Source organism: Vulpes vulpes, chromosome 4 (assembly GCF_048418805.1).
Source record: "Vulpes vulpes isolate BD-2025 chromosome 4, VulVul3, whole genome shotgun sequence".
NCBI classification, from domain to species: domain Eukaryota; kingdom Metazoa; phylum Chordata; class Mammalia; order Carnivora; family Canidae; genus Vulpes; species Vulpes vulpes.
Window position 1 is genome coordinate 65524940 of NC_132783.1, and position 27030 is coordinate 65551969.

Below are 27030 nucleotides of genomic sequence, written 5' to 3' on the forward strand. Positions count from 1 at the left end.
CACGCGCGCCCTCGACGCTCCCCGGCGGCGCAGTCTGCCTGCGATTGGCTCGCCCGGGGGAGGTTTTCCTTCCTTCTTTTCCTGTTTCCCCGCAATAGAAACGGCCCCGGTGATGTGGCGCTGACGTGGTCGCCGGCTCAGGTAACCCGGGAGTCGGCCGAGACCGCGTGGCAAGCTCGGCGGGAGCGCCGGGGCTGGGCGCGGGGCCCGCGGGTGGGCGGCGCGCGGGGGCCCGGACCCCCTCCCGCCGCCGCAGACACGCGCTGCCCTCCCGGGAGCTGCAGCCCAGCCCGGCGGGCAGCGGGCGGCGGGCGGCGGGCGGCGGGCGGGTGTGACGGCCCGTGTGCGGCGCGCTGCCTGCCCAAGCCTCCGGTGCCCGCTACACCTGCCGCCCACCAGGTCCCACCTATTTCTTCTTGATCTCCACAGCCTGTAGGGCAAAATAGCGAGCGCGAGGATGCTTTCCTTCGTCTGCCTTATTGGCCCAAGGCTCGAGCCATCTGGTGCCAGTGATGATGGTGAAAATACCAAAACCTCGGGGTTGGAAGGTGCCTTGGGTCATAGAAGCCTCCTCCCGCTCAAGAATCTGAGAGCAAAGGAGAGTTTGAGAAAAGTCACATTTCTGAACTCTCGCTTTTTTTTTTTTTCTGAACTCTCGCTTTTTAAAATGAAGAGGGAAGCAAAGTTAACAGGAGAAACTGAGCTTTCCCGAGTGTTCTTTTTAAGGTGACCGCGTCAGTGTCACCACTTGACTGTGGGTGAGAGTAAAAACCAGTGCACCCTTTTGGAAAGGCAATTTGGCAGTACATTTCCAGAACCTTGAGGTGTTTCTGTACTCTGGCTCCGTGATGTGTCCTAAGAAAAAATCATCAGGCAAAGATTTATAGACAAGGCTATTCATAACTAGTACATGTATATTATATACAGGCGACACACATGTGTCCATGTTTTATGAGATAAGAGTCAGGAACAATCAAAATGCTCCAAGTAGGGGAATGGTTAGATAAATTATGTTATCTCTACAGCGTGGATATCATGTAGCTATTAAAGATGTATTTGAAGACTATTGAAGTATACTTGATCTTACTTATTGAAAATACAGTCTTATGTCTAGAATCTCAAATACATAAACTGGCTCCCAACAGTTGTCTTTGAGTGATAGTGGAGTACATAGGTGACTTTTATTTCTAGTACATTTTTATAGTTTTAAAATTTTCTGCAGAAATGTTTTTTTTCCTATGCAGTAGATTAGGCAGATATAGTTCTATTTAACAATACAAAATACAAATATTTTACATATTTGAGATTCTCCCAGCTGAGCCTGACCCGACTCATGAGATATAATAACACAGTTGCTATTTTCAACCATCAGGTTTTCAGATAGCTGCTTGTACACTGACAGATAGCCAGAGCAGCATGCATCTAGATTATGCTGAACTTTACAAATCATCATTACAAGGTTTCTTCAGATGAATTTGTCATTGTCTCCCGAATTTCACTTCTCTGACTTAGACCTCTGCCCTAGGTCCATATTACAACTAGGCCAGGGATCCCAAATACTTTTAAATCATATGTTACCATCAGACTATGGTAGAAATTGGAAATATGATAGGAGTGGTCTGGTAGGGACCAGACGTAGGTGTTGCCCAGCAAGGTAAGATCTGTTGAGTGGAACCTGGAGGTAGGTGGGCTAAAGAGCACACGTATTTCTGTGGTTTCGGCTCTCATAGTTGACCTGAATCTTGAGAATAGAGGTTGGCTGCCTCCCTTCCTCTTCTCAGCCCACTGCTCTGGACATGTCATTCACCTGTCTTCAGGGAAGTTAGCAATCTCAGCAATGTCAGGTCTAGGACTTCTGTGGGCTGGCTACTTCCCTCTTGTGACCATGCAAACTGGAACTCACATCTCTGCCACCCTATACCTGCCTCAGCATGACAGAGATCATCCCATGTATTTCTCAGAAAAAAAAAAAAGGAATATGGAAGAACACTCAGAGGAAAGGGTGGAGATTCACAAGAGGGGAGCAAGGGTGGGATGGGAGGGGATGCACTGGGTGCGAGAGGCAGTGGGGCTGTTTTCTGCATTGGTGTTCACGTTAATTGACATAATTTGGAGACAAGTGACCAAGCTTTGTGAAAAACAAATCTTGCACTGGCACAGAGCCTTGCAAGTTAATCAGACAGAGAGATAATGATGTAAATGATCACTATTGTACTGTATGATAATAAGACATCAATGACGCACAGTTTATGTGACTAGGCTTAATTCTCTCAACAGGTTGAGATGATGAGAACAATTTGTAAAGATTGTAGCTCTATAGGTAAGTCGTTCACTTTCTAAAAGTGAAATTCACAAACACAGCCAATCAGCAGCAAGGACAAAATATTAGCATTTGTAATTCCTTTTCTGGCTTTATACCCCCAAAGAGTTGAAAGCAGGAACTCTAAGAGGCATTTGTGTACCCATGTTCACAGCATTATTGACAATAGTCAAGGGGAGGAAGCACCCAAGTGTCCACCAATAGCTGAATGGATAAGCAAAATGTAGTATAAACTTACAATGATGGAAGTTTGCATCTTACAAAAATCTTACACCTTACAAAAATACAATGGAGTATTTTTCAGCCTTAAAAAATAATGCAATTCTGACACATGCTATAATATGAACTTGAGGATATTGTCTTAAGCAAAATAAGCCAATTGCAAAGGGTAAAACCTGTATGATTCCACTTACATAAGATATTTAGAGTAGTCAAACTCAAGTTTGAATGAATTGTGGTTGCCAGGGGCTGAGAAGAAAGGGAAGTGGGGAGTTAGTGTCTAATAGGGATGGACAGAGTTTCAATTTTGCAAGATAAAAAATACTGGAGACGGATGGCGGTGGTTGTACAAAATAATATGAATGTGCTTTTGGTGCAACTGAACTGCACACTTAAAAATAGCCATGATAGTAAATTTTGTGTTATGTATATTTTATCATAATTTTTAAAAATGTTGGCATTTGGGTTGGCAGTAGGAATGCAGTCCTTAAGAGTGAGCTGAAGCTATCCCACCAGCCAACAAGCTGTATCCCTAATGTGGGTCTTTGAAGTTGACATCTTTAACTTCTGGAGAGTGTTGGACAGTCTGTGGGGGTGAGGGTGCTCAGTACAAGGAATCTCAGTGACATGGCCCATATCCCCATGAGATATTCCTGGCTGATGATGGGTCTGGAAACTCAGCTTGGAGAAATGGCAGGAGTATTCCAGGCATTTGCCCTGAAGAAAGAAAATTTAGGATGATGTGATGGCTACATGCAGAGAAAAAATAGGCAAATTTATTTTGTGTGTCTTCCAAGGGCAAAGCTAGGACTAACGGATGAAAGATACAAGGTATAGGACTTAGAAATTCCTGTAAGAGAGAACGTTCTCATGACTTGACTGCCAACGGAATGAGCTGCCTCTAGAAACAATGAGCTCCAGCCATGAGGTTCAAGCAGAAGGCAAACAATTGCAAATTAGAAAGATACAATGGAGAGCATTTAGCCTATTAAGGTTCTTAACAAATCTGAGATCTTGCAGTTGTAGCATCTACAAGGTCAGGTGTATGGGGAGGACAGGTGTGGAACAAGTAAAACACAAAGTTACCCTGAGGTGCCTCCGAAAATTGTGGATTCCTAGCCAGGAATCCCAACCTGCTCCAGCCTTGAGCCGCTAACTCCTGGCGGTGCCCAGCCCCCTGGCTTCTCTGTTGTCTTTGACAAAGGGTGTTGCCACGTCCGCTTACTGTGGTGGGAGGTGTCCACCATGTGAGAAACGCAGATCAGGTTCAGCCTGTGGGTGGGTCTGGTGGTGGAGTAGCAAGCAGCAGATGACCCCCCTTCAGGTCCTCCTGCCTACGCACGCCTGTGACACACTGTGCACCCTGGCCTGAACAATGTTCCTAATTTCCCTGCTCTCAGCTCTGTCTCTTAAGCAGGCCTCCGATCACACGTTACCTGTGAGTGCTAAAACATAATCGATCCCTGCTCACTTCTTATTTATGGGTGCCAGAAATAAGGAAGGAAAGGGGAGAAAGATGGAAGCAAGAGATTGAATAGAAGGTGGAGATGCTGAAACTTAAAAAAAAAATTTTTTTTTAGTTAAAAGAAGAGCCACTGTAGAGAGTATTCTGATGACGTCCACTGCTCTACCCTGCCATGCGTGTTGGAAAGGACCCCCAGCAGCACACATACCTCCCCCACTGTCCCCTGCCTCTGAGCTCCTGCTCATCTGAGCTGTGGTCACCTCACAGTTAACTCAGCACTTCATCGCTCTCCAAAACCAGGTCATGTGTCTCAGCAATCTGAAATGGGCTCCCCCAGTCTTGGTTATTCCATGATTTCAGATGGCTATGGTGTGGGAGGTTATGGCCCTAATACTGGAAAAGAGAGAGGAAGAAGTGTTGGGCATTTTTTTTTCCTCCTGGAGTGGTCCAGCCTGGATGTTGGCTCTCATCAGTGCTCCCCCTAAGTGACAGCCCCTGGCCAGCAAGCTCTTTGATGGCTTGGCACAATGCACTTCATAAGCTATTGTGTGTGCACGTGGGGCACCAAGTGTCTTCCAGGAAGCTTTCCAGCAGAGTGGCTTTATCCTTGAGGTCAGTGGTTTACCTTTTCAAGAACCTACCTACTCAGACAGAAAAAGACTGAGATTCCTCCACCAAACTCCCCCAAACTTTAGGTCCAGGACTCCAAATGAAGTCTGTAAACTTCGGAGTTTGCTTTATTAGTACCTCTTGAGTTTGCTTTATTAGTACCTCCTCTCCATCCTAGTATAGTTTAATTCCTCCCGTATCACATGCCACTTCCACTTAAACCTTCCTGTATTGCAAGACCTCATCCAGATCTACCATTTAGGCCACCTTTTTAAACTACCAAACTAGGGGTGCCTGGTAGTGTAGTTCCTTAAGTGTCTGACTCATGGTTGCAGCTCAGGTCATGAGGTGGAGCAGAACATCATCGGCTCAGTGCAGAGTTGGCTTGGGATTTTCTTTCCCTCTCTGTCTGCTCCTCCCCGCTGCTCATTCTCTCTCTCTCTCTCTCTCTCCCCCCTCTCTCTTTCTCTCTCTCAAATAAATAAATCTTTAAAAAAAAAACTAAATGCACAAAACCCTATCTCTCTTCCCTCTGAATTCATCTACATACATTATCTGTTTGCGTGTCCAGGTCCCTAACATACCCCTTCCAGTGTCATTATTTTTATGAGTGCAGTTGACCCTTGAACAACATGGGTTTGCACTTCCTAGGTCAACTTATGTATGTTTTTTTTTCTATACAATGCAGTACTGTAAATATATTTTCCTTATGATTTTCTTAATATTTTCTGTAGCTTTACTATAAGAATACAGTGTGTGACACATAGGACATATAAAATGTATGTTAACTGACTATGTTATCAGTAAGACTTCTGGTCAGTAGTAAGCTATTGGTGGTTAAATTTTGGGAGAGTCAGAAGTTATTTGCAGATTTGCAGCTGCATGGGAGATTGGTGCCCCCAACCCCAGCATTGTTCAAGTATCAACCATAGATGCTTTGTCTCCCTATGACAGTGTAGACTCTCAGGAAAAATCCCTGCATCTCTTAGTTCTTTGTATCCTTGATAGCACTTGGTACAATTTTTTCATATGATGAATGTACCATAAATACTTTTGATTGTTTGATTAATAAATAATCACAATGATTACATTTTTCCCAGGCATGAAAAATTTGTTTAGTGAGAAATGTTTTTAGAACCGTGGTCAACCACCCTGTGCTTATGTACTAAGTATTTGTCATTGCTTTCAATGCGAGGAAGCTATTCTTAGCACAAGGAACTGCTTGAGGGGCCCCAGACAGGGAAGTGATTTATTTGGGGGGTAATTTTGTTCTATTGGATTCTAGGGTTTTCGATATACATTGAATTGAACTTCAATTCAATTCATTGAATAAAAAACATGTCCCACTAGTTCATCTTTGAATATTTGCCCTGCACATCACCTTTGAAATACGACACAACACAACACACTTACAGATCCTAGGAGCAGGACTATGGCCATGACCCTACCCCTAACATGACTGATTGGACTACGCATAGAGCTTGAACCAAAGCTGGTCAAACCAATGATTGTCTGTCTACCAACCAGATTCATTGCAATTATCTGAGAACCCGGTAGGGTTTCTCAGGCAGCAGTGGGTGCTGGGGCTGAAAGGGATCAGGTACAAGAGAAGAAAACTGCCTGTGTGAAAAATAAGAAAGGAGAAGACAGAGGAGCAAGACTTCAGTGAAAAGAGAGAGGCAGAGGGAGATTGTGTAAATTGAGCAGTAAGTAGAGAATGTGCAAGCAAAAGTAGCCAGATAAGACAGTGCCCCCAAAATGCTTGGCGATGTAAAGGGACGAGAAAGAACAGAGTTAGAGGAACATATAGAATATTATCTATTATTTTAAGATGAGAGAAACTTTGACCAAAAGACATTGGAAACAATCAAGAAAGGATGTGGGAAGTAGAGCAGGAAGAAAACCAGGGGGGAGTGGTAATCTGTAAGCCAAGGAGGAGAGAGATTAACCAGGAAAATACTCTAGAGGTTGGAGGCTACAAGGGGATATACAGGTGAAGGGTGAAATGTGACCATCAAGGAGCTGTGGGAAACCCCATCCAGTGTAGTTCTAGAGGGCCTGGCAGATACTAGCTGCTGTTAAGAAGAGTGAGGTGAGAAGTGAAGACCATAAGCCCAGAACATTAGCTCCAGCTAGACTGAGGGATGGAAAGGGAGTGATTAATGGGGATATGGAATGGGGCTGGGGACGGTTGTTGTATGGACATGTTGTGTGCTTAAGACAACTAGAGACTTGAGCATGATTGTGTACTGCTGGGAAGGAGCCAGTAGAAAAGTGGGGTATAAAGCAGGAGAAGAAAGAAGAGACACTGGATAAAGAATGGTTCCAGAAATGTGAACCGGTGCAGCCACTCTGGAAAACTATGTGGAGGTTCCTCAAAGAGTTAAAAATAGACCTGCCCTACGACCCAGCAATTGCACTGCTGGGGATTTACCCCAAAGATACAGATGCAATGAAACGCCGGGACACCTGCACCCCGATGTTTCTAGCAGCAATGTCCACAATAGCCAAACTGTGGAAGGAGCCTCAGTGTCCATCAAAAGATGAATGGATAAAGATGTGGTTTATGTATACAATGGAATATTACTCAGCCATTAGAAATGACAAATACCCACCATTTGCTTCAATGTGGATGGAACTGGAGGGTATTATGCTGAGTGAAATAAGTCAATTGGAGAAGGACAAACATTATATGGTCTCATTCATTTGGGGACTATAAATAATAGTGAAAGGGAATAGAAGGGAAAGGAGAAGAAATGGGTAGGAAATATCAGAAAGGGAGACAGAGCATGAAGACTCCTAACTCTGGGAAATGAACTAGGGGTGGTGGAAGGGTAGGAGGGCGGGGGGTGGGGGTGAATGGGTGATGGGCACTGAGGGGGGCACTTGACGGGATGAGCACTGGGTGTTATTCTGTATGTTGGCAAATTGAACACCAATAAAAATAAATTTATTATTAAAAAAAAAAGAATGGTCCCAGAGGAAGTAGGTATGACTGTGATCCATAGCATAGAAGTTGACGAAGAAAGAGAGAAAAGCAAGTGTTGGATGGTTCATTCACTTATTTATTGCTTCATTTAACAAATAGAGATTGAAAAACAAGACTTGTGCTAGGCTCAGAGAATGTAATAGTGAACAAAATGTTTCTTGTCTTAAAGAAATATTCAAATGAGAGAGTCAAACATTAACTAAATATGAAGAGAGAGGAACTATATGGCAGGTATACATGCAGGGAATATAAGGCAGGTAACAGGGAAGTCTGTCTGAATAAGGGAATCAGAAAGGCTTCCCTGAACCCTGCTATTTAGGCTGAACTGAAAGATGATTGGGATTAACTAAAAGAAAGAAGTGGGACTGAGGGAGAGTTTGGAACTAGGGGGAAAAGAGGCTATAAAGGTGGTGGGCCCAGATCACACAGGACCTTGCAGGGCAGATTAGGAATATAGGTCTTTTTCATGGACTCCAAGGAAGGGTTTTCAGCATAAGAATTTGCATTTCAAAATATCCACTTTGCAATGTAAAGAATGGGCCAGAGTATAGCAGGAGTTGATTCCATGGAACCACTGGATTGGGAAGGAATGTTCCAGAAAGTGAATGATGGCAATTTACCTCCATGGGTAAATGCAGTAAGGGCAGAGATCACTGCCTGTTCTGTAGCCTCAGCACCTAGAACAGAATCTGGCACATAGTGGAAGTTCATGGAAATGAAAATGAATGAATGAATGAATGAATGTGAGCAGATAGGCATAAAGACTTGAGAAGTCTCCAGGATTTGGGGTTGGACTGAGTGGATACATGGGTGTAGGTGGAACAAGGGCATCAGGTTTCTGGCTTGTGGGCAGAAATGGTGGTGGCACCATTAACTGAAGTTGAGAGGAGGATAAGGTTTGCAAGAGAGGTTCATGATTTCAGTTTAGGACAAGTTGAGTCCAAGTTACTCCTCAGGTATGCAAGGGAACATGTCCCACTAGGCAGTTGTCTATACAAGTTTAGATCTCGGCAAATTCTGGGGGAGATGGACGTCAGAATGGTGGGTTATCCAGATTAACATTCATCTATGGAACATTCTAGAGAGTGACAGTTTTGGCTTTACAATGGAAGAGAGTGACTGAAGTTTAGTAGAGGTAGGAGATTATTGGCATAAAGAAGGTCAAAAACATACAGATATTGGTTGCTGGATGGGACACCCACACAGATGTCAAATATTTCCCAGGAAGATGGCAGGAATAGATGTAAGAGATAGCATAAGCCAAAAGCCACAGTCCTTAGAGACCTGTGGAAGGAGAGATAGAACAAGAGGAACAGGCTGAGAAATTGTCCCCAAGTGCTACAAAGATGCACAGGTAAAGAGAAGGGTGTTAGCCTAGGTTTTAGGAGACTCTGCTTCTACCTCCAACCAGCTATGCATCTTGAATAAGTCATTTATCGTCCCTTGGCTTCTTTTTCTTCATGGGCTTAACAAACAAACAAAAAAAGAACAAAGAGGACTGATAATAACTCATCACCTATCTATACCTACAATGAGAATCAAGGAAAATAATTAACCTATAAATATATGATTGGGGACTATGGAAAAGTAAGGCATGGTCGCAATGACTTTTCACAGCTGAGCTGTGTGCTAAGAGCCCCACGTATTCAGAAGATGAAAGACACATTGTGAACTGTGTTGAGCTACCAAAAGTGTCTTCCTGAGAAAAGTCATTCTTGAACTAGGACTTCAAATACCATGTGTTAGATAAACACGTATATTTAAAAAAGAAGAAAAGAAAATATTTGAGACAAGAATTAGCAAGCCACAGATTGACCGTACAATAAGCATTTACTTGAAGGCAAATATAAGCAAATAAACAGAGTAGAAATAAAAGGTATATGGATCTGCCACTGCTTTTATTTATTTTTTTTTTTGGAATGATCAAACGTGTGGTTTTGTTCTCCATAGAATACAAAAATTTGTCTACTCTTTTCAATATAAAGTGCTATCAGCATCTATTTTATTTGGGAAGAGAGGACATAAATGGAATCATCGGATGTCAAAGTAATAGGAAGAGAGTTTCTAGCACATGTGTGTGTGTTGCAGGCTCAGCAGATAGATCATATCAAGAGCTAACATCAGAGCTATGCAGTGCCCAGACCAGCCCCTTGGCCAAAGCTCACCTCCTGGTCAGCCTCATTGGTCTTTGGTGAAACCATAGCCCAGAGCTGACTCTCTCTTGAGACTCGAATCCACTAAGACACCCCAAATAAAAGGGCTTTGTGTTTCTTCCGTGTGGTGACTGGGCTATTTTCACAGAATGTGAAATTAGTAGGACTGCTGTGGTACATTCTTGTCCTTATAAGAATTTGGAGTTTTGCTCTAGTATGTTGTATGCTTGCCCTGTCCTTGCTTTTCAAGCAAACCTGCTGTCTTGGAGGCCACCCCCTTACTGACCTGTGGCCACCTACAGTGCTGCATCAGGACTCTAAGGACAGCCCCTGAGAGTTTTGGTTCCCCAGGCTATTCAATCAAACACTAATCTAGGTACTGCTGCAAAGGGACTTTGCAGATGGAATTAAGGTTACTAATCAGGTGACATTAAAACAAGGAAATTAACCTGGAATATCCAGTAGGGCCCAGTGGAATCACTGGAGCCCTGAAAATCAGAAGAGGAAGGTCAGAGACTTTGTTAGAGAGAGGTTGATGAGGCAAAGGAGAGGTGAGGGGGATTTGAAGCATGGGAAAGATTCACCAGGTAGGAACTGTGGATGCTTCTAGAAGCTGAGAGCAACTCCCACCTGACAGCCAGTCAGGAAATGGGTATGTCAATCAACCAGGAACTGGGTTCTGCCCACATTCTTCCTAAGAGCCTCCAGCAAGGGATACTGTCCTGCTGACACCTGGATGGGGCCCCGTGAGACCAGGCAGAGAAGGCTGACCCAGGTCCCAAGCAGCTCCACAACGTACTTAAGTTGTGTGACCCGGCAGCCCTGGTGGCTCGGCGGTTTAGCGCCGCCTTCAGCCCAGGACGTGATCCTGGAGACCAGGGATCCAGTCCCGCGTTGGGCTCCTGCACGGAGCCTGCTTCTCCCTCTGCCTGTGTCTCTGCCTCTCTCTCTCCTTATGTCTCTCATGAATAAAAAAAAAAAAAAGAAGAAGAAGAAGAAGAAGAAGTGTGTGACCCTGTGAGTCTGTTCCCTCAGATGAAAACAGACAGCGTTAATGTGAGCTCCTGGGGTTGGGAATCTTATGTGTGAAGGGGATGGTATTGGTCTGCAAGGCTTACCTAAGGTAACTTGAAAGTATTTCGTAAACCAAGAAGTGGTTTGAAGTGCTGGTTATTACTAAGGACAAGTTTGCTACCTCACTCCTCTGTCATTATTTCACTGTTGAGGAGCCGAGAAGTCCTTTGTATCTTATCTTCCCTGCCTCTGCAAACCTTTTTAACACAGAGACTTTTCAGGGCATGTAGATCTGAATGGTACCCAGATGTATTCAGCTCGCCGCAGACATAAATCCCCAGGAAATAAGAAGTGTAATTTCTTTTAGACTTACCCAGAACTCATAAACTTTTTTTTTTTAATTAATTTTTATTGGTGTTCAATTTACCAACATACAGAAAAACACCCAGTGCTCATCCCGTCAAGTGTCCACCTCAGTGCCCGTCACCCATTCCCCTCCAACACCCGCCCTCCTCCCCCTCCACCACCCCTAGTTCGTTTCCCCGAGTTAGGAGTCTTTATGTTCTGTCTCCCTTCCTGATATTTCCCAACATTTCTTCTCCCTTCCTTTATATTCCCTTTCACTATTATTCATATTCCCCAAATGAATGAGAACATACACTGTTTGTCCTTCTCCGACTGACTTACTTCACTCAGCATAATACCCTCCAGTTCCATCCATGTTGAAGCAAATGGTGGGTATTTGTCGTTTCTAATTGCTGCAGAACTCATAAACTTTAATATATGGTACATTCTATCAAGTCGGAAGGGAATATAGGGCCTCCTGGCTGAGACCTCATCCCTGCTTCACTGCCCAGCGAGAAAATAGCAGGATTAAAATAAACAAATTGGGGGATCCCTGGGTGGCTCAGCGGTTTTGCGCCTGCCTTTGGCTCAGGGCGTGATCCTGTAGTCCCGGGATCGAGTCCCGCATCGGGCTCCCTGCATGGAGCCTGCTTCTCCCTCTGCCTGTGTCTCTGCCTCTCTCTCTCTTTCTCTCTCTCTCTGTCTATCATAAATAAATAAATAAGTAAGTAAATAAATAAATAAATAAATAAATCTTTAAAAAAATAAAATAAATTGTAATAATAATGATACCTGTTATGTATATAGAGATAGGCATTGGACTAAATGATTTCTTTTTTTTAAGATTTATTTATTTATTTGAGAGTGCAAGAGAGAAAGAGAGATCATGGGGAATAGGAGAGAAAGGAGGGGAAAGCTTCAGGGCCGACTCCTCGCTGAGTGTGAAGCCCAATGCAGGCTCTATCTCACCACCCTGAGATCACGACCTGAGCAGAAACCAAGACTTGAAGGCTTATGTGGAATCTAAATGATTTTTATTTTATTTCGTTTGAGCTCCAACAAGTCCGTAAGGAGGAGCAGTCATCCCCATAAGGTTGACGAAACTGAGGTTTAGGGAAATTAAGTAACTTGCCTGAGGTCAAACAACTCCTACCTGAAACAACTGTGAATAAGGCAAGTTTGCTGAACACAGTGGCTTTCCCTTTTCTGTCATTTTATCCCATCCTTGTATCTATAATTGCAGAAATCTGTAAAAATGCCTCTACTTGCAAAATGTAAGAGATTCAAGTCTTTACCAGAAATGTTATGATATAAAATATTTATATTTCTGTAAGTTGGTGAGTTTGTAGGTTTTTATTTCTTGTTACTTCTAATTCATATGTATAATACAACATAATTTTATATATATGTATACAGCCTATTACATATACACAATATGTCATGCATACATATACACAAGGTGTACATTCACAAAACCTCATTTTAAAATTATGTGTACAGCCTCTGTGGCTGTACACATGGATTTTTTTCTTATTGTTTCTTTCATTCACATGTCCTATTTAATTCTTTTTCAATATTTTTTCTTTCTTCTCTCTTTCCTACCTGATCTTTCTCTTTTATTCTTTTTCTTTTTTCCAACACAGGTCCTGAACCACAACCCCGAGACCAAGGCCCAAGCTGAGATCCAGAGTCAGATGCTCAACTGACTGAGCCACCCAGGTGCCCCTCTCTTTTATTCTTTATTATTCTATTATCCCTTTTTTTAAAAAAAAAGATTTTATTTATTTATTCACGAGAGTCAGAGAGAAAGAGAGTCAGAGACACAGGCAGAGGGAGAAGCAGGCTCCAAGCTTGGAGCCCTATGTGGGACTCGATTCCGGGACTCCAGGATCAGGCCCTGGGCTGAAGGCGGCGCTAAACCGCTGAGCCACCCGGGCTGCCCTATTATCCCTTTTTTAAAACTGAAGTATAGTTGACACACCATGCTTTAAAAAAAAATTATTTATTCGTGAGAGACAGAGAGAAGCAGAGGAAGAAGCAGGCTCCCCACAGGGAGCTCAATGAGGGACTTGATCCCAGGACCCTGGGATCATGACCTGAGCCAAAGGTGGATGCTCAGCCACTGAGCCACCCAGGCATCCCTACACACCATGTTACATTAGTTTCAGGTGTGCAACATAGTGATGCAACAACTCTATATTATACATGTGTGTCTGTGTGTATATATATATCAACATACAATGCTATTACAATATCGTTCACTATATTCCTTGTCATATCTTTCATCCTGGTGACTTATTCACTCCTTACTGGAAGCCTGTGTCTCCCACTCTCCTTCACCCATTTTATCCATCGTCTCTCCTCTCTCTCCGCCCTCCTCCCTCTCTCTCTGCCCTCCCCTCAGCTTGTTCCCTGTATTTATGGATTTGTTTATTCATGTTTTGTTTTTGAAATTCTACACATAAGTAAAATGTTATGGTATTTGTCTTTTTCTGTCAGCATAATATGTTCTAGGGCCATCCATGATGTCACAAATGGCAAGATCTTATCCTTTTTATGGCTAACTAATATTCCATTGTGTATATACACCACCTCTTCTTTATCCATTCATCAGTGGACACTTGGACTTCTTCCATCGTAAATAATGACGCTATAAGCATAAGGGTGCATGCATCCCTTAGTGTTCCTATCTGACTCTTGATTCTGGCTCAGGTCATGATCTCAGCATCATAAGATTGAGCCCCACATCGTGCTCTACACTCAGCGTGGAGTCTGCTTGAGATTCTCTTCCTTTCCCTTCCCCTCCCCCTCCACTGCTTTCCCCACTTATGATCTCTCTCTCTCTCCTGTCTCTAAAATAAATAAAATCTTTCAACTAGTGTTCTTCTGTTATTTGGGCAAATACCTAGTAGTGTAGTTGCTGGATCATAAGGCAATACTATTTTTAATATTTTTGAGGAACCTTCATATTATTTTCCAGAGTGGCTGCAACAGTTTGCATTCCCACCAATAATTCATGAGTGTTCCTTTTCTGCACATCCTCACCACACTTGTTGTTTCTTGAGTTGTTGATTTTATACATTCTGACAGGTATGATGGGATATCTCATTGTGGTTGTGATTTGCATTTCCCGGATGATCAGTGATGTTGAGCATCCTTTCACATGTCTGTTGGCCATCTGGATGTCTTCTTTGGAGACACACCAGTTCATGGATTCTACCCAATTTTAAATTGGATTATTTGGTTTTTGAGTGTTGAGTTTTATAAGTTCTTTATATATTTTGGATGCCAGCCTTTTATCAGATATGTCATTTGCAATTATCTTCTCCCATTCTTTAGGTTGCCTTTTAGTTTTGTTGCTTGTTTCCTTTGCGGTGCAGAAGCTTCTTATTTTGCTATAGTCCCAATAGTTTATTTTTGCTTTTGTTTCTCTTGCCTCAGGAGACATCTAGAAAGAAGCTGCTAAGGCTGATGTCAAAAAAGTTACCCATGTTATCTTCTACAGTTTGTATGGTTTCAGGTCTCACATTAGGTCTTCCATTTTGAATTTATTTTTGTGCATGGTGCAAGAAAGTGGTCCAATTCATTCTTCTGCATATTGCAGTCCAGTTTTTCAGCACCATTTGTTGAAGAAACTTTTTCCCATTGGATATTCGTTCCTGCTTTGTCGAAGGTTAATTGACCATATAATTGTGGGTTTACTTCTGGATTTTCTATTCTGTTCTGTTGATCTGCGTGTCTATTTTTGTGCCAGTAACCATACAGTTTTGATTACTACAGCTCTGTAATGTAACTTGCAGTCCAGAATTGTGGTACCAACAGCTTTGTTTTTCTTTTTCAAGGTTGCTGTGGCTATTAGCAGTTCCATACAAATTTTAGGATTATTTGTTCTCTTTCTGTGAACAATGCTGTTGGTATTTTGATAGGGATTGCATTCAATGTGTAGATTGCTTTGGGTAGTATAGACATTTTAACAGTATTTATTCTTCCAATCCATGAGCATGGAGTGTCTTTCCATTTCTTTGTGTCATCTTCAATTCTTTCATTAGTGTTTTATTTTTTTTAAAGATTTTTATTTATTTATTTATTTATTAATGAGAGAGAGAGAGAGAGAGAGAGAGAGAAAAAGGCATAGGCAGAAGGAGAAGCAGGCTCCATGCAGGGAGCCCGATGTGGGACTCAATCCTGGGTCTTCAGGATCACACCCTGGGCCGAAGGCGGCTCTAAACTGCTGAGCAACCCGGGCTGCCTTCATCAGTGTTTTATAGGTTTTCAGAATATACCTCTTTTACCTCTTTGGTTAGTGATATCTCGTTATTTTAGGTGCAATTATAAATGGAATTATTTTCTTAATTTCCCTTTCTGCTTCTTCATTATTGGTGTATACAAATACAGTGGATTTCTGTACATTGATTTTGTATGCTGCAGCATTACTGAATTATTTTATCAATTCTAACAGGTTTGGGGTGAAGTTTTTTCTGTTTTCTACCTATAACATGTCATCTGCAAATAGTGAATGTTTTAATTCTTCCTTATGGATTTGGATTACTTTTTGTTGTTGTTGTTGTTGTTGTTGTTGTTGTTGTCTGATTGCTATGGCTAGGATTTCCAGTACTGTGTTGAATAAAAGTGGTGAGAGTGGACATCCTTGTCTTGTTCCTGATGTTACAGGAAAAGCTCTTAGTTTTTCTCCATTAAGCATGATGTTAGCTATAGGTTTTTCATAGACGACCTTTATTATTTTGAGTTATGTTCCCTCTAAAGCTATTTCATTGAGGGCTTTTATCATGAATGAATTTTGTCCTTTGTCAAATGCTTTTTATGCACCTATTGAAATGATCATATGGTTCTTATTCTTTCTCTTCTTGAGGTGATGCTGTCACATTGATTGATATGTGAATACTGAGCCACATGTACAACCCATGAATGAATCCCATTTGATCATGGTGAATGATATTTTTAATGTGTTGTTGAATTTGGTTTGCTAGTATCTTGTTAAGAATTTTTGTATCTATGTTCAGCAGGAATATTGGCCTATAGTTCTCTTTTTTAGTGGTATCTTTATCTGGTTTTGGTATCAGGGTAAGGCTGGCCTTATAGAATTAATTTGCAAGTTTTCCTTCCTTTTCTATATTTTGGGATAGTTTGAGAAGATTAGGCATTAATGCTTCTTTAAATGTTTGGTAGAATTCACCTTTGAAGCCATGTGATTCTCAATTTTTGTTTGTTGGGAATATTTTGATTTCTGACTCAAATTCTTTGCTGGTTACCAGTCTGTTCAAATTTTCTATTTCTTCCTGCTTCCGTTTTGGTAGTTTAAATGTTTCTAGGAATTTATCCATCTCTTCTAGGTCATCCAACTTGTTGGCATGTATTTTTTCATAATATTCTTTTATGACTGTTTGTATTTCTGTGGTGTTATTATTTCTCTCATTTGTGATTTTGTTTATTGAGTCCTTTCTCTTTTTTTCTTGATAAGTCTGGCTAGAGGTTAATCAATCACATTGATCTTTTTAAAGAACCAGCTCCTGGTTTCATTGATCTGTACTATTGTTTTTTAGTTTCTATATCATTTATTCCTGCTCTAATCTTTATTGTTTCCTTCCTTCTGTGGTTTTAGGTTTAATTTGTTCTTTTTTCTAGCTCCTTTAGGTATAAAGTTAGGTCATTAATTTGAGATTTTTCTTGCTTCTTGAGGTCAGCCTGTATGTGACAAACTTCCCTTTCAGAACTGCTTTTGCAGCATCCCAGAGGCTTTGGAGCACTGTGTTTTCATTTTCATTTGTTTCTACATAATTTTTTATTTCTTTTTTGATTTCTTGGTTGACTCATTTATTGTTTAGTTAGTAGCAAGTTTTTAAAACACCGATGTTTGTGCTCTTTCCAGATTTTTTCTTATGACTGACTTCTAGTTGTATAGCGTTGTGGTCAGAAAAGATACATGTTATGACTTCAATCTTCTTGAATTTGTGGAGGTTTGTTTTCTGTGCTAATATGTAATTTATTCTGGAGGATGTTCCATATGCACTTGAAAAGAATGTGCATTCTGCTGTTTTAGGATGGAATATTCTGATTATCTTTGTTAAATCCATCTGATTCAGTGTGTCATTGAAAGCCATTGTTTCCTTGTTGGTTTTCTGTTTAGGTGATCTGTTTATTGATGTAAATAGGGTGTTATGGTCCCCTATGATTGTCGTATTATTATTATTGATTAGTTCCTTTATGTTTGTTATTAACTATGTTTTTTTTAAGATTTTATTTATTTACCCATGAGAGACACACAGAGAGAGAGAGAGAGAGACAGAAACAGAGACAGAGACACAGGCAGAGGGAGAAGCAGGCTCCTTGAAGGGAGCCCGACGTGGACCTCGATCCCAGGTCTCCAGGATCACGCCCTGACTGAGGCGGTGCTAAACTGCTGAACCACCTGGGCTGCCCATGTTATTAACTGTTTAATGTATTTGGGTGTACATGTGCTGGGTGCATAAAAATAATTATTAGACCTCCCTGTTGGATTGTCTCCTTTATTATTATATACTTCTTTGTCTTTTATTATAATCTTTATAATAAAGATTATTATATGTCTTTATTTGAGAGAAAGAGAAGCAGAAAGAGGCAGAAGGAGAGAGAGAGAATTTTTAAGCAAACTCTGTGCTAAGTGTGGAGGCTAACGTGGGGCTCAATCCATGACTCTGAGATCATGACCTGTGCTGGAATCAAGAGCTGGATGTTTAACCAACTGTGCCATCCAGGCACCCTACAGTCTTTGTTTTAAAGTCTATTTTGTCCAATATAAGTATTGCTACTCCAGCTTTCTTTTGACATCCAGGTTCATGATAGATGTTTCTCTATCCTTTTACTTTCAATCTTTAGTTATTTGTTTTTAAAGATTTTATTTATTCATTTGAGAGAGAGAGAAAGTAAGGGGGAGAGAGAGAGAGAGAGAGAGAGGAGAATGAGTGGGGGGAGGGGTAGGAGGAGAGGGAGAAGTAGACTTCCTGCTGAACAGGGAGTCTATGCAGGACTGGATTCCAAGACCCCAAGGTCATGACCTGAGCTGAAGGCAGATGCTTAACTGACTAAGCCACTTCGGCACCCCTCCTTTACTGATTTTTTTACAGAAAAATTCATTTTTACTACTTTTGTGTTTCCTACCTCTATACAGTCACTTTTGGTCTCTCCTTTCCACTCAAAGATTCACTTTCAATATTTCTTGCAGGACTGGTTTAGTGGTCATGAACTCTTTTAGTTTTTGTTTGTCTGGGAAACTATCTCTCTTTCTATTCTGAACGATAGCCTTGCAGGATAGAGTATCCTTGGCTGGAGATTTTTCTCATTTAGTACTTTGAATATATCCTGCTACTCCCTTCTGGCTTATAAAGTTTTATTGAAAAATCTCCTGCTAGCCTTATGTTTTTTTCTTATAAGTTAATGACATCTTTTATCTCACTGACTTTAAAAGTTTTTCTTTATCACAATATTTTGCAAACTTAATTACAATGTGTCTTGGTGTTGGTCTGCTTTTGTTGATTCTTTTGGGGGTTTTTCTGTGCCTCTTGGACCTGGTCTTCATTTCCTTCCCCAGATTACAGAAGTTTTCAATTATTATTTCTTGAAATAAATTTTCTGCCCCTCTTTCTTCTTCTTCTGGGATCCCTATAATATGAATATTATTATGTCTGATGGAGTCACTGAGTTCCCTAAATATGTTTTTGTTTTGCATAATTTTTTCCCTCTGTCTTTTGTTCAGCTTCATTACCTTCCATTACTCTTTCTTCTAGGTCACTAATTCATTCCTCTGCTTCTTCCTTCATTCCATCAAGTGTGTTTGTTGTTCATTCTATCAAGTGTGTTTCTCATTTCATTTATTGAGCCCTTTATCTCTGCTGTTATTCCTTATTTCTGTGTTAAGGGTCTCATTCATATCTCTCACCTTTTTTCTCAAGTCCAGTGAATATCTTTATGATCACTGCTTTTAGATTCTCTATCAGGCTTATTCCTTCTATCTGTTTCATGTAGACCTCTGGCTATGGCCTTGGCTTGTTCTTTCATTTGGGATAAATTTCTCTGTCTCATCATGTTTTCTGCCTCTCTGTCTGTTTCTCTGCGTTAAGAAAGCCACCTGTGTCTTCTCTTTAAAGTAGTGATTTTATGAAGAAGCAGTCCTGAAGTGCCCTGCAGTGCCATGTCCCCTGCTCCCAGAACCTGGCACTTCAGGAGAGTATCCTGTGTGTGTTTCTCATTCCCTGCTGTTATGTCTGAGTCACTTTTCCTTTCAGTGCAGCCATCTGCACAGACTTTTTACCTGCTGTGGGCTGTGCTTGCTCTCTGGCATTAGTGTGAGCCAGGCAAGACAGCTTTGGGAGAGGAGAGTGTGCCTGCTGGGGAACTTGGGAGCAAGGTGGCAATTTTGGCCAAATTTGCACCGGCCTCCCTCCACCTCTATATTGAGTTGTAGCATTTGTTCGTCCAGTCCTTGGATCACTCTCGGGTTTATTGACTTGGATGTGGATGTTATCCAGTTGAAATGTAGGATGGGCTGAGCTCAGGGTTTTCCTATTTCACCATCTTCCCAAGCTCCTCTCACAGAGTCTATAATTTAGCTAATGGTATTATACCAATGTTTACTTCTCTATTTTTAATCATGTGGCTATACAAGCTAGTAACATTAGGGTAAGTAGAGTGAGGAACATAGAGGGACTCTGTACTATTTTGCACTTTTTATGTAAGCCTAAAATTATTTCAAAATGCAAAGTGAAAAGAGTTGAAAAAAAAGAGTGAAAAGTGTTGTCAAAGATGTAGAATAACTAGGAGTCTCATAGCATTTTTGGTGGGAGTAGGAAATGCTGCAATTAGTTTGGGAAACATTTTAGTACTTTCTCATAAAGTAAATCATGCAAATTATCCTGTGACCCAGCAGTTCTATTCCAGAAAGATGAACACAGTCATTGACCATAGTTGAAAACACTGTATTGTATAATTGAAATTGGCTAACAGAGGAGACCTTGGTATTCCCAACAAAAAACACCCCCCCCCAAAAAAAAAAAACAAAAAACCAAAACAAAACAGAAACAACAAAACTAAATCTGTCAGATGGGGGATGTTTTCATTAACTTTTACAATGTATACATTTATCAAATCATCACTCTGTGCACTTTAAATCTTACAATTTTATTTGTCAATTATACCTCAACAAAACTAACTAAATAAATAAATGAGGAAGAGTTCTTAAAAACAAAGAAGGAAAAAGTCACCAAAAGGCTTGTTTTCAAACATTAGTTTTATTTATAATACAATTTGTCTAAATTATATGAATTTATACAATGGAGTTGTCCCCAGTAATGAAGGAATGAACTCCTGATAAAATGACAACATGCATGAATCTAATGACAGTATGCTGTGTGAAGAAGTCAGGCATGAAATAATATGTACTATATGGTTTTGTAAATATGAAAGCAATCTAGGGTAGAAAGCGATCAGATTGGTGGTTGCCTGCAGTGGGGGAGATATTGACTGCAAAGGGGCAAGAGGAACTTTCTGGGGAGAGGAAAATATTTGTAATGTTGCCTGGAATGGTGATTAGACAGGTGTATATGCTTGCAAAAGTTATCACCTGTGTGCTTAAATATATGGATGTTATTATATATAAATTATACGATGGTAATGGTTTTTAAAAGTGAAAGGAAAAAGATGTATTAAATATCTACTCTGTTTCAGAAATAAGGCAATATTCTGGGTCCTTAAAAATGTTGTCCTCAACAAACACATAGATTGTAGGGTGATCAGAGATCACAACACACTGGTGTGAGGAACGAGAGTTTGGACTTCTGTCAGGTGACCTAGATTCAAATATCATTTCTACCCCTTACTGCTAATGCAAACTTTGTAGAGTTATAGAACCTATCTAAGCCTTGGTTTCTTATTTTAATGTAAAAATTAGATTAATAAATGTACCAACCACTCAGGGCTGGGAAGATAAACAAGACATTGCATGTAAAATGCTTTCACCCACAGCGTGGGACACAGAATAAGTGCTCTATAAATCTTTCCACTTATTGTAAAATTCCACAGGGGCAGGCACTGCATCTGTTTTGCTCATGTGGAGGCTGTAGAATCTTTTATGGTGCCTGTCATGGAGTAAATGTGAAATAAATATTTGTGAGATGAATAAATGGAGGAACCAGGAGGGAGCCAAGGGTAGGGAAGGGAGAAATGGGGCTCAGGGTGTGGGAGGATTTCTCAGGGGGTCTGTTGGCTTGCTTTGTCTTCCCCTTTGGGGCATCTTTCTTCCCCTGGCCCAGCTCTTCTTAGAGATAATTTCTATATCTTCAGAAGCATCATGTACATTTCTACTCCTTCTCTTTTGGTGCAGATCCATCTCTCTGCCTGAAATGATTGTTGTCTCTGTAATCCCCCAGTTTAAGGCCTATCCCCTCCAAAAAGGCTTCCTGAAGGGTCTGAAACTTCTGACCTGAACTCCTCTAGCACCATGGGAAATCATTCATTTGGTATTGTGATTGTTGCCTTGTCTTGGTCCCTTCCCCTTAGCTGAAGATCTCTGACAAGACACTTTCATGAGAAGGATAAGAAGGAATTTCAGGCAACAAAACACGTGCTGTCTTCTACAGAAAGCAGGTGAGAAGTGGAATGAGTTTATGTGACTTCTATTTTATCTGGGAAGTAGGAGGTGAGATAATCTGCTAAGTGTGATTAAAACAATGATGTGCATGGGATGTGAGGAAAGAAAAATAGGAGAGCAAATGGATAGAAGGAGCAGAGGAGCACATTGAGACATACTGAGAATACCATTGAGGCTGGAGACTGTAGGCTTGTAATGGCTGTCATCTGTTCAGTTTGGATTTTCTGGAGCAGTCTTCAGGTTTTTGGCATAAAATAGACTAGAGTTTTGCTAGGGGTCTGGAAGGGTGAGGGAACAAGAGGACAGGGTTTCCTTACAAGGAGATGAGTTACAATGATGGGTGGTGGTATCTACACAGTAGCATAGAGAAGGAAAGGAGTTAGAAGCTAAGAACTCAGAAGGAAAACAAAGTATTAAGCAACTAGTGGTCTCCATGAGGTGGGAGACCAAGAATGGTTAGAATATGGCAGTGAAGGAATAAAAACAGAGCAAGTTGTAGCCACAATACAGATTTATTTCAGAAGTGTGGAGTGAGTTCTGGGTGATGACAATTTCTAGGATTTAGCCATTGCCAAAGTGGAGGGAAGAAAGTCACTGGATGAGCTATGAGTTGAGGATTATGTATTTTGACATTGAAGACATGCAAGACAGTGCCAGGACCAGGGTAGAGAAAGAAACTACATGCCAAGAGCGGAAATCTCCAGGGTTTTAAGAATGCATGGAAAGTTAGTGGCTGGGACACCTGGGTGGCTCAGCAGTTGAGTGTTTGCCTTCAGCTCGGGGCGTGATCCCTGGGTCTGGAGATTGAGTCCTGCATCAGCCTCCCTGCACAGAGCCTGCTTCTCCCTCTGCCTATGTCTCTGCCTCTCTCTCTCTCTCCCTCTTTCTCTCTCTCTCTCTCTCTCTGTCTCTCCTGAATAAATAAATAAAATCTTTTTTTAAAAAAAGTTGGTGGCGGGATCCCTGGGTGGCGCAGCGGTTTGGCGCCTGCCTTTGGCCCAGGGCGCGATCCTGGAGACCCGGGATCGAATCCCACGTCGGGCTCCCGGTGCATGGAGCCTGCTTCTCCCTCTGCCTGTGTCTCTGCCTCTCTCTCTCTCTCTCTCTGTGTGACTATCATAAATAAATAAAAAAAATTAAAAAAATTAAAAAAAAAAAAGAAAAAAGCAAGTGTCAGAAAACTATTAAAAAAAATAAATAAATAAAAATAAAAATAAAAAAAGTTGGTGGCTAACAAAGATGGTGGTCAAAGGAAGAAGTGCTGCTTTTAGTGCTGACTCCCAATTGAGGATCCTTTTACTGAGGAGAGAGATGGATTGGAAATTGATTTAGGAACTTGAGAAGCATGCTGATCGCTTCTCCAGCCCCGACATGTGGTAAAATGAAGGGCATCCACCAAGGGCTGCCAGGTATATACCAGGACGACCAGATTTTAAGAAGGCAGAAGGTATTCTGTGATTGGAATAAAGAAGTAGGTGACATGGCTTTGGTAAAGGTCATAAATGGTAAATGAGAAACTTTGCACAGAAAAGAGCTGTGGAAATGACAGGTAGAGGAGAAGTGCAGAACAAAGTGCAGATGAGAGCACAAAAGAGGATGGACTATACAAAAGAGCCTACATTTTGCAAGGTGGCCAAAAAAGATGGAGAAATGCGGTGGAGCAGAATTAACTGGTCTCAAGGTTTCAAAGCACACTATAGTCCAGAGCAGGTGCAGGTGCAGCTGAAGCTCAAAACTGTATCACCCTGGCTTGCAGTCAACCTGGCCACTGAGCAATGCCTTCTGCTTCTGCTCACCTCCTCACTGCTCCCTGGATGCAAGAGCATGGTCACCTTCAACCTAAGAAATATTGTCACGGTAAATCAAACACCAGCCTTCCCCCACCTTTGTTACTGATCCCTGAATGTAGGTTGCATGCTAGATGTTTTCATTCTAGAATGGCTATTAACCTATTTCAGAGCACTGTTTTTTTCTTTTAAATACTCTTTACTTTTTTTCCAAATTGCTTCCCCCCCCCCCAACTTTTACTGGTGTTTTAAATTTTGTAGATCATTTCCACAGAAATCATTCATTGGAGTAACTTCCTTACAGTAACTATGGAAGCAGGCAAGCCATTACTATCCACTTTCTCCAGATGAGTAAATTAAGAATTTGTAAACTCCTTTTTAAAGGGCATCTTAGTTCAATGCTTCTTCAGTGTTTTTGAGGGGTCTGTCCTTTGAATGCAAAGTCACAGAGCATACTTATAAGGCTGCTCTGAAACATGCCTACAAAATAATTATGATGTACTTGGTGATATATTTAAAAATGAAACCTAAGAGCTTGGTAATAATAGCTTCCTGTCACTATTACTTTGTCATCTTTCAAGGACTTTTAAATCACTGAGAAATATATTTATTCTTTGCTGAAAACCACATAAATGCAGATGCAAGTGACAGATAATCACTAATGAGAATGATTCATAGAGGTGGCTGCATTTGAAACAAGGAGCATGTTTGGTGTTTGTTTAAGACAACAGTAGAGTAGGCACTCAAAAATAAGTTGATAGACCTAAGTCTGTGGCCTTAAGATTTTCATAGTTTTAAAAGACTGCCTTTTCAATCCAGATTTTTAAATGGCAGAAACCTCCCTGAATGTGCACTTGTGTGTTTGGAGATTAGGGAATGGGAGGTGTTTGTAGTGGTTTTCAATCTTATCAAAATAGATTTGGTCAGAATAAGAAGTAAAAAATGTCCAAAGTGTCCATCCCTTTAAGTGAAACAGATAAAGGTTAGGGATTTGGCCTATAAATTATTATAGACTTGTAATGACCCCACATTTTTACCTGGGCTTTCTAGTAAGTATTTTTTTATATACTTTAAAAGATTCAGTAGAGGGGCACCTGGATGGCTTTCAGTTGCTTGAGCTTCTGACTCTTGCTTTTGGGTCCAGTCATGGTCTCAGGATCATGAGATTGAGCCCTGTGTCAGGCTCCACACTCAGTGGGAGGTCTGTTTGAGATTCTCTCCCTTTGAACCCCTCCCCCCCATCTCCCTCTCTCTGTCTCCCTCTCTCTCTCTCTCTCTCAAATAAATAAATAGATAGATAAATAAATAAATAAATTTTTGTTTTAAAGATTATATTTATTTATTCATGAGAGACACACACAGAAAGAGAGAGAGGCAGAGATGCAGGCAGAGGGAGAAGCAGGTTCCATGCAGGGAGCCTGATGTGGGACTCGATCCCAGATCTCCAGGATCACGCCCTGGGCCAAGGTAGGCGCTAAACCGCTGAGCCACTGGGGCTGCCCAAATAAATAAATCTTTTAAAAAATTCAGTTGAATCATATAACATTGCTGTTTGTCAGTAAAATGATGGTCAAATACAAGAAATTTCATATGGCTCAAAAAAATATTTACCTAAAATACAAGATAATTAGAATCGACCCTGTGCCTGACACACACTTCTCTGTGGGAGCTTAAAAAATAAAAGCTTCTATTTATCTTCTTGGTCAGTCTTTTCTTCTTTCCTTGAAACAGGTAACTCGAACCAAATCTGCACTGCCACTCTTGATCCTTCAGGCCCAAATCTTATTCTTCGAGTCATTTGCAAGAGGGAAGAGACTGGAACCTGCCACAAAAGACCTAAGGCCCCTAAAGTCCCTCCCCAAGAAATTCTTAATCCAGCTATAATTAATTAATACATTATTACTCTTTATGAATTAAGCACCCATTGATTTAAGTGATAAATAAACATTAAGTTATGTACTCTCCTTTCATTGCTTTTTTTAGAGTCAAAAGTGAATAAGAATAAAGTAATCTCCCCCCCCCCCCAGGTGTATATTATACTCAGTTTGGGAAATAGGTCATAGCATTTCAAAATATATAAAAATATGACCCATGGTCAGCTAGACTATGTCATTAAAAGTGACTTCACATGTGTATGCCCCAGGAGACTAAGGAAATATTGCCATGGAAACTTTGATTTGGGGTTTTGCTTGTTTGTTTTAAAGATTTTATTTATTTATTTGAGAGAGAGCCAGCATGAGCAGGGGGGAGGGGCAGAGGAGAAGTAGGCTCCCAGCTGAGCAGGGAGCCTGACACAGGGCTTCATCCCAGGATCCCAGGATCATGACCTGAGCCAAAGGCACACATTTAACCTACTGAGGCATCCAGGGACCTTGATACTGAGTTTTTAAGTGTAAATTTCTCATTTGTGAAATTACAGTTGCAAAACATTTTGTGTAGGAAGTTGGTCCCCTTCATCAGAAGCAAGGAATTACTTTCCCACTTTACTAATCAACTGCATTGAATTTTATTCTAAACTGTGAGTGAGATTTGCCTCTTTTTTTTTATGCCAGCTTTACCAAACTGGGCATTTTCTAATCAAAGCACCATTGAAAATACTTAAAATTCATGTTGTTGAGTGTATTGGCTTTACTTACAAGAGATTTTCCAGGAAAATAAGTTAAAAGCAGTGAATCCTGGAAAACATTTTGCTTTTAGTTCAGTATAACAAGTTCAGCATATTATTTTTAATTGCTCAACAGATAATGGCAATCATCCTCACATCTACATTTCTCTACAAAGTTTACAGAGATAATTTATACAAAAATATGAATATTTGGCCAATCATCATCACCTCAGTGCACGTCTATAGTTTATATAGTGTTTGTTATATTTATCCATTCTCCTTCATCTCTGAATAATTAACATTCAAGATTTCTAGCAGATTTTGACATTAACAATGGATTAGGGATTTTCTCTAGAAGAGGTTCACTGGTAAGGTAGGAAATAAGGATGGGAGATCTGAAGCAAAATCTGATCTAATACAGACATTCAACTGAGACATGCTTTCAAACCAACCAATTGGCAGAGATTACATCTGTCATGAGAAATTTAAATAGAATGCATTGTAAGAGTGACATCATTTTTCCCACATGCATTAGAAATATTTACAAAGAACAGAAATATGGCTAAAAGAACTTATAGTACTTTTATGCAAGGTTATACATTTTATTTATTTGTTTAGTAAGTTAGTTATTATCTATAGAGGGATAAGAAGTCTTTCTATATAAATTGTATAGGATATTACCTGTACACTTACATATATATGTGTATGTGTGTGTGTCCTTCAATTATACTGACAGAGAGATTATTGCTTTTCCTAAATATTCTGTTCCAACCAACTGCAACCTACTTCACTAAAGTGCATCTGGCCTAAATAAAATTTTAATTAATTCTGCAATAATAATTATACCACTATTATCTATAAATTCCTGTCTGAATTTGTCAAGTG

The 27030-nt window shown here is 40.7% G+C and overlaps 1 long non-coding RNA gene across 1 annotated transcript; it reads left to right on the plus strand.

Annotated features, from left to right (window-relative positions):
* On the plus strand, positions 1-25497 carry LOC112927352 (uncharacterized). The gene is made up of 5 exons (XR_012001079.1): positions 1-141; positions 2278-2320; positions 12758-12833; positions 21663-21749; positions 25272-25497. It is a non-coding gene; the product is annotated as an uncharacterized lncRNA (long non-coding RNA).
* Positions 25498-27030: the final 1533 nt, after the last annotated feature.